This window comes from Rhea americana, unplaced genomic scaffold, assembly GCF_003343005.1.
Source record: "Rhea americana isolate MKP2758 unplaced genomic scaffold, rheAme1 scaffold_67, whole genome shotgun sequence".
Lineage (NCBI taxonomy): Eukaryota > Metazoa > Chordata > Aves > Rheiformes > Rheidae > Rhea > Rhea americana.
This window is the reverse complement of record NW_028186834.1, coordinates 66,754-74,895: the sequence shown is the minus strand read 5'-3', so window position 1 is coordinate 74,895 and position 8,142 is coordinate 66,754.

Genomic DNA, 8,142 nt, shown 5'->3' with positions numbered 1-8,142 from the left:
TGTTATGAGCAGTTTTGTTTTCATTTTGACCATACACCTATTTTGATGATCTTTAATTTCTAAATGACAACTTTTTCAGAAACAGAGATTGGATAACTCTTTGAACTAAGAAAAAAAATGAAGTAAGGCATTTTGACATGGCAATTTTTTTTTGTAAACAACCCTTCCTTATGAAACTTTTGGTATAGGTGAATGATATTTTTCAACAAAGAACAATTTTACTCAAAAAGTGTCAGCGAGATCAATTTAACAGTACAGTTAAACCTCAGAATGGACCCAGTGTAGACTTTCATACTTCCTCAGTAGTCCAAGGCATCTTCTCACTTAAATCTTTACTTCTGATGAATAACTAGTGCCTTTACTCTGTAGGGACTTAAAAGAGCTTCCTCTGATGTGTGCGAATAGGAAGAATAGCAACAATTTTATTCTGGATATTTGTGTAATATGTCTTTTATTACAAGAGCGTTATAGAAAAGCCTTAGCAAGAGATGCGGGAGAAAATAGAAATAAAAATGTTAACTGTGAAAGCTCTTGGGATGATATTTTGCAGAGTTTTTCTGGGGTTCAGCTGCTATATGAGACTATACACGTACACCTGCATCCCAGGATGTGTCTACTGTTTATGTGCTGTTTTATACCAAACTAGAGATACACACAGGTCACTGTAAAGCTCTTATCTGTTGTTTCCTGGTTAGAGTCATACAGCACTTTGTCACTGAGGACATATCATACAATTCGTGATGAATCAGCTGGAGAAAGGTTAGGTAAACACTTCTATTTATTACAATAACCTTGAATTGCATTGAACTTTCTAACAGATTAAATAATAAAATATACTGTTTCACCTTTGTCCTTTACCTCATCGAATTACAGACTACTTATAAACCTCAAGCCAATATTTCCTGGAGATATTTCTTTCACATGTCTCCAGGTCTGCCGAAACGCACAGCAGTAAATCACAGGCTGGAGGAGCTSTTTGCTGTCCCACCGGTGGTGCCGACACGCTGCTCGGATGCTCTGGAAGGAAAGGAGGGAGGTTCCCAGGGCATGCTCTCATCACCATGCTAGCAGAGGGGTCCGGAGCRTTTGGGGATCGACACACCGGTGCAGAATGGCTAAGCGCATTTCAGTGACAGAAGAGGAACCTTCTCCGTAGACACCGCTGGCGCTTCGTGCTGTCACCCTCGGCTGGCCTCCTCCCCGGGCCGCGTCGCCCCTCCTCGCCCGTCTGCTCCCGCCTCGCGCGGGCTGYGCGTGGACGGGCTGCGGGGGCTCGGAGGGGCCCTGGAGCCGGCCGCCCGCTGCGCACAGCACTCCCTCGTCTTGTCACCAGCTACTAGGGCAGTGGAGGGCAAACACGCTGGGGAATTCTGCTGTTTATGTTGAAGGTGTGTGTTAGATATCCCGCAGCTGAGAAATGCACTGCTTTCTGTCTATTGCAACGTCCCTCCAGTCCCTGGGCTTCAGTGGTTAGGCAAATGGGAGGGGAGAGGGGAAATCTGGTAAGAATTCTCCACTAAACTGCACAATTATGAAGCTTCGACTTTACATCCTGCTGTTCAAGAGAGAACTGGTCAGCTCAAGCAGAGGTACACTGCCATTCATCCATGTAGCCCGTTCTTGCTTTTTTTTTTGCTATTTTTTGCTTTTTTTGTGTGTTCAGCAATAACTATACTCTCAGTTACAGAAGAGAAAGTAGAGCAAAACAAATTGTTTAAGTATAAGCTTCTGAGTATCAAGACCATTTTACAAATGTAATCAAAAATTCCCCTCTCTCTCTTTCTGAGACAAAACAATTCGTATGAGTTATGTTAGCTCTTCTTTTACCATTAAAATGAAACAATACAATCAATTCCCACCAACACAAGTTGAGAGTCCTCTGTCGGACTACCGCAGAAGAACCGAAACTCCTGATAAACAAGTATCTGTTTTCTCTTAGTCTCGAGTCTTGGCTCACTAGGAAGTAAAATTTCCCTTTACACAGGATGAAATAAGGAAATCATCAGTTACCTTAGCAACCCTTAAAAAAAAAACATGTGCACCTATCCAAAGGGCAACCAATCTAATTATAAATTATTGTAAAGGTTATGTGAACGACAGTAGCGAGGGGAAGCTGTGATTCATTATTTTAGTCTATGGGAAACAGTATTACCATTGTATTCCTTCATGGACTGTTCTGCCACTGCCTTCTACAGACTGCCTGCCAATGGCACTTGTTTATCTCCCCGAATTGGCTGAAATACAACTACCAGTGGCCTGAAATATCTGACCCAGGCTCTGTGAGAGTCCAACTGTTTACCTCCACTGCCTTGCGAGTTTCGCATGTCTGAGAGGCTGGAACCAAAAGCAGGTATTTGTTTGTTCAGTGCTGCATATACTCCCAGTCTGAAACCTTTTAAAAAAATTTTAAATCCCTCCACAGAAGTGCAGTTCACGGGTATGCATTAAAACAGCTGCATACCCTTCAAATTATTGCCTGCATTTCAGTAGCTGCACAGGTGATGACCAATTATTCGTGTTTATACCATAGTTGTCACTTAGTATCACTTAAACTAACACTGTGTTTTCAGCTAGTATTTTAAGRCACATTAAACATGTGGAACCAAGGACAGAAAGTCCTGCTCTTCAGGACTTTCAGAACAGTCCCTGTTCTGAAAATACCTCAAACTCCTTGTGAACAATTTTTCCTTCAACTTACCCCAAGGTCAGCACAGAGCTCTTTGGAGGTCCTGGCTGCCAGAGCAGAGCAGGTCTCACAGCAGACTTCAGCTCCTCATTTCACTGTGTTTTATCAACACCCCCAGAAAGATGTGTAAATGCAAACACTGTCTGAGCCACTGAGAGCAGACATGTTTAAGCTCTCACAAGGCAAAGAGGAAGGACCTTAGACTCACAGGCGGATATGCTGGCCTGAGAAGTGATCTGTTCCCTTTGGCAGGAGCAAATTCTAAAATAGATTAGGTAGGGCTTTGGTTGAAGTGTTTTTTAAGCATGATCCTTACCTAACAGGAAGAAACAGAGGAACTTACAGGTTGCATCTTCCCTAAACTCTTTCCTGTACTCCTAAATTATTGCAAAAAAAAAAATCCTTCTTTGCCAGGCTGTTCAAGCAGCTCAGAGTTACTGTGAAATTAGCTGATTTATTCACTGAGTTTTTCAGCCTTCATTTTCCTAAAAAGTAACAAACTTGAACTGTGACTCTACGTAAGGGCTGGTAGGCATAAATGATGGTCTTGTTTCTGCTATTTCCTACTAGCTGGTTTATACTGCTGTTCCCAGTGTTCTCTCAGGTCAGCAGTGATATCATGACCACCGCCAGTTGTGGAGATGCCCTGAATCTGCAGTTCCCTGGAGAAGGGTTTAGCAGCCTTTTGGCCAATGAAGTGTCAGACCGCCTTTTCTCTTCCCTGTCAAGGAGCTCAGGGAACCAACCAATGCCCAGTGGCAGCAGCACAAACCACCTCCCAAGTCCTGGGGTGCCACTGGCCAGCAGGTCAGGCTCCTCTACCAGACTGGGGCTCTTGGCTTCCCTTGGGTCTCAAGCCCCAAGGGAACAGAACCCATCCCTCAGCCATGGGGTCTGGTGGGGCACTGGGAGTGCTGGCCATGCCAGGGGGTGTGCTTACCAACCCCTGCACACTGTGGTCCTCTGCAGGGAAATCCCAGCTTACGAGTACAGGGAGGGAGGCAAAGGGTAGTCACCAGGTCTGGACAATGAGACATGCCAGGCTGCTGGGCACTCAGCAGAGCCCGCCAGCACCACTGTTTCAGTACGCGGCAAAACGAACCTGAGAGACACTGCCTTTCCCTTGAGTCTCTTTCCAGGTGTCTCCAACTCTGTACGGGCCACGGGTGTTTGCAATGTTGAGTATCACTTGAAATTAACCACTGTATTATCTTTGGCATCTGTGCCATAGATTGCCAACCTTGCTTCAGGAGACACTGTATGAGCTCAGACGGAGAAAAATGAATCTGGAAAATCCTTGCAATTATGCCTTTTTTCTAGAATCAGGTCTTTTGTATTATTCCAGTCAGGCATAGCACATGGTTAGGAGCTCAGATATCTAGGGAGCTGGGAGAAAATCTGGTGAGACAAAGAACACAAGAGAATCCATTGTCTACTACCTTCACATAAAACTGAGCTGTTTTCACTTGTGCAAAATAAGTGAAAAAAAAAAAAGTTGTGTATGTATAGTAGAATTTTAGATCAGTTTTCACAAGTATGTGTAGACAGCAAAATTCCTATTTTTAAAATGTAGTTCAGAGGAAACCAATTACAGAAGACATAAATGCAGCATGTTATCTGTCTCCAGAGAAGGTGAAAGAGAAGAGTCAGTTAGGAAGAACCTAAAAACAAACCTGAGCCTGGGAGTTTTCAGATCTGACGGTCAGAGACTACTTCCTTTATTTACCTCCCATTCCCGGCATGCAATTTTGACACTTATCTTTTCCCCCCTCTGAGTCTTCTGTAGTGCCCCTGAGAACCAAAAAGATCACACTCATCCCAGAATAACCTGCCAGCATAACCAGATGAATGCAGTGAATAAAAAAGTGACATGCTCTTTCTTACTTAGAACAAGAGAGAATCCCCTGCACTTTTTCCTCTGCTCAAGTTATCTAATTCATAAAATGAAAATTGTAATTTTCCTGACACTGCCCATAAAAGGAGCGGCAAACAGTTTCTGCAATAGGAGTATCAGTCTTGCTTCACCGAGATATTTATTACCCAGTGTTACAAATGGGAAACGGAGGTACAGGAGGAGTTCCAAGGTCGTACAGGAAACATGCAACTCAGCTGGAAATAAAAACATAGGTCTCCTGACTCCAGTTACCAACAAGCACTTTCCTTTCTGCAATAACAAAGGTTAGTCTGTGAGATGTCCTTCAATTAGCTGACAGGAAAGTGCTACTGTCTATAGAAATGTAAGGGACCATTTTTTATTTCTTTCTTTCCTTTTATGATAGCTGTTCAGAAAGTTCTTAAAAAAGAAAATCTCAGCTGTACATCATTTCTTTCTGTCTTAATCTTCTATGCACAGAAAAAGTTATTAAATGTTCTTTGGAGATGTGTTTCAGCATTTCTCAGTTGTACTTTGAACAACCAGGTCCTTATTCCATTCATACTATTGGAATACGGTGTGACATCTCAATATCAGAAGTAATTTAACTGATAGCCAGCAGGAGGAGAAACAGACCGACATGTGGTCTTCCACAGAGAAACATGCATTTTTTAATGGAGAGATGAATGTAAGGAGAGCTTGGGATGAAGCAAGAGAGTAGAACTGTTCGCRTTAGCAGTTCTACAATGGAGCTCTCTTCGCACTTCAGGCTTCACTCTTTGGAAACAATTTTTTTAAAAAGCATGGATCACTCTGGGTTTTTCATGTTAAAGAGGAACATACACAAATGCTGTCACATCTCTCCATATACATTTTATCTCACTCTCCTGAGAGCCACTCAGCTACCTTGTAATATTGCCTCTATTATCATTCTCTAATTTCTCTGCTTCTCAGACTAAAATGCATCAGATAAAGGGACTGCAAGGAGGAGAGCTACAGGAAACCACATACATTTCCAAATATGTAGAAGTTGCTTAGGAGCTAGAAGACTTGTGAATTTCAGCAAGACTGACATCCTCTATGCCTGCATTATTTTTTAAAGCTGCTCAAACATTGCAGTGCTTACAATAAGCTCACTTGCTCTCTTTCTGTCCATACACATCACTTTTGTTCTCTTCCATGTGCACCTAGAAGTGAACCAAGAACAATCTTGCTACTGATACTTCAGGATTTACAGTGCCAAAGACCCAAACTTCAAGAAACTTTTCATTATGTCAAAAGGTGATATCAACACTGCACTCAGCACTGAAACAGGTTTCTCAGGGTGGGTTGTGGAGTCTCCTTCTCCGGAGACATTCAAAACCCGCCTGGGTGCAACCCTCTCTAACATGCTCTAGGTGACCCTGCTTGAGCAGGGGGTTTGGACTAGATGATCTCCAGAGGTCCCTTTCAACCCCAAGCATTCTGTGATTCTCTGTGAACACTTCTCTGGAAATATAGCATGGTTGAAAGTGTCTGGCTACAGTGTGGGGTTGTGGTTCCTGTTATTTTTTATTTGCAGTTTCAGACAACACAGGCAGCTGTGTGTAGGCCACTGTGATTCAGCAAGGTAAGTGGTTGTACAATCTGCTGCTATATACGAATATATAGTAAATTCCTTTAAAGGGGTGTGGCTTGGCAGCCAGGGTCAGGAAATGCTGCGAAGGCACAGGAGACCTCTCCTCTCCCAAGGGCTGTGGGGACAGGAGACCTCCCAGTGACAAATGTAGAGCTGGCTCAGGCAAGCAGCTCTGTCCACAGAGTGCTCGTGGCATGAGCAAGGACGGACAAGTGGTTGTGTAGAAGAGAAAGTAGAAATGTCACCAAGCAGGGAAAAGGAGGTGAAGAAACTGAGGTTTTGCAGGGACATAGGATGAGATGATTGCAACTGGAAGGCTGCTGAGCTGCCAAACTGAAAACAAACCTGAAGAACTGAGTCCTTCTGCAACAGTGCAGCAGGCCAAAGGAGAGACTTGTTGATAGCTCTCCTTTTTTCTTGTTCTGACCTAACTGATTGCAGTTTTCTCCATTTTAAAAGTTCCCTTTTCTAGTTTATGTTCTAATAAAACCTACTTTYATAGAGCCTTTTTAGTGTTGGTTGGATTCTTGCTTTAAGGAAAAAGTGCAAAGTAGACAAGTCTAATACACAGTTCTGCCCTGTTCAGGTCCTGTCAAAACCTCAAATGAATTTTGTATAAAGTAGTGCCTCCCTTTGCAGAAGTGGAGCCTTTTTCATGTTTAAATCAACTGTCTCCTTTTAGTGGAGCCTGGCCTTAAAAAAGGTATTTCATTTAAGGATTTACAGTTTTCTTCAATGTATTGTTTTCAGTTCCTTCATATTGGATAGCTTTCTAGCAAGAGAGAAACTTAAAATAAGGATACAGAAGATGTAGCATYGTTGTAAAACTAGTCTGGAAAGTTCAACAAGAGTCATGGAAGTACACTCAGAAATTGTTGTATAAGATCAAAGTGAGAACAACTCAAAATTAGAAAGTCATATTTGTACCAGCTTATTTAGAACCTCACTTATAAACCTAGTAATAAAACATTTCTTCCAAATTTTAATAAACAAGATGAGTTTCTAGGCTATGTGAAGAATTATGGACTTATGCTCCCACAGTCTTGGCTGAATCACTGACATACACTTCCAATAAGAATATTTGCTGCATAAAATTATTCATATTAAAATAATTTGAAGATTGATATGCCTTTGCTACCCTGCAGCACTGTGCAGCACTACACCAACTAAACGACTTTTAAAGACAAGAATAATGGAACAATCTCATGTGAAAGGAAATGAGAAAGAGCATACGCCCTCATCCACACCTAAAGGCTTTGCTGCAAGTAGGACTTGGACTTGAGTACTTACCAGTACACTTTCTTTTATGACTGTGGTTCTTTTTCTGTGCACAGTACCACCATCAAGCCACCACTGAGCATCTCAGTGACTATATCACACAGCACCAGTCCTAAAACGAGTATTCCTTTCCTATAAGCAGCCTGGCAGTCTCAACCCATTAGCTGCATCACTTGCGTAGCAGGAAACACAGCCCATTCCCATTTTCATTTAAAAACATAGAATATAGACTTGCTAAAATAACTTTTAATCTGTTGTGATGGTTACAGCCCTAACCCAGGGAGATGAAGTTAGCTGTTTTAGCTCATGTGCCATGGAGAGGCTGAGGAAGGTGTCCTGCCTAGCTCATTCCCATGAGGCAAGTGCTCTAACTACAGTGCTTTGTTGTCAAAGTCATTAGTAATGCTGTTTTAAAAGGCAAGAGGAACCCACCTGTGTGTGTCCAAAAGGAGTGTCTTGGACTGTGCTTCAGGCTGTGAATCCTGCTGCGACAGAGCACATCCCTGACACCCACCATTAAGTACCTATGATAARAATGGGATTTCAGACACTGCTTTGGCCTCAGGATTTCCTGTTGTCTGAGTGACATGTCTCTTCTCCTTGTCCCATATGCCATGAGCTGGAGTGCCCCTCCTCCCTGCCCTCCGTGAAGGCAGGGACACAGGCACCAAACCAGAGGCTGCTCAG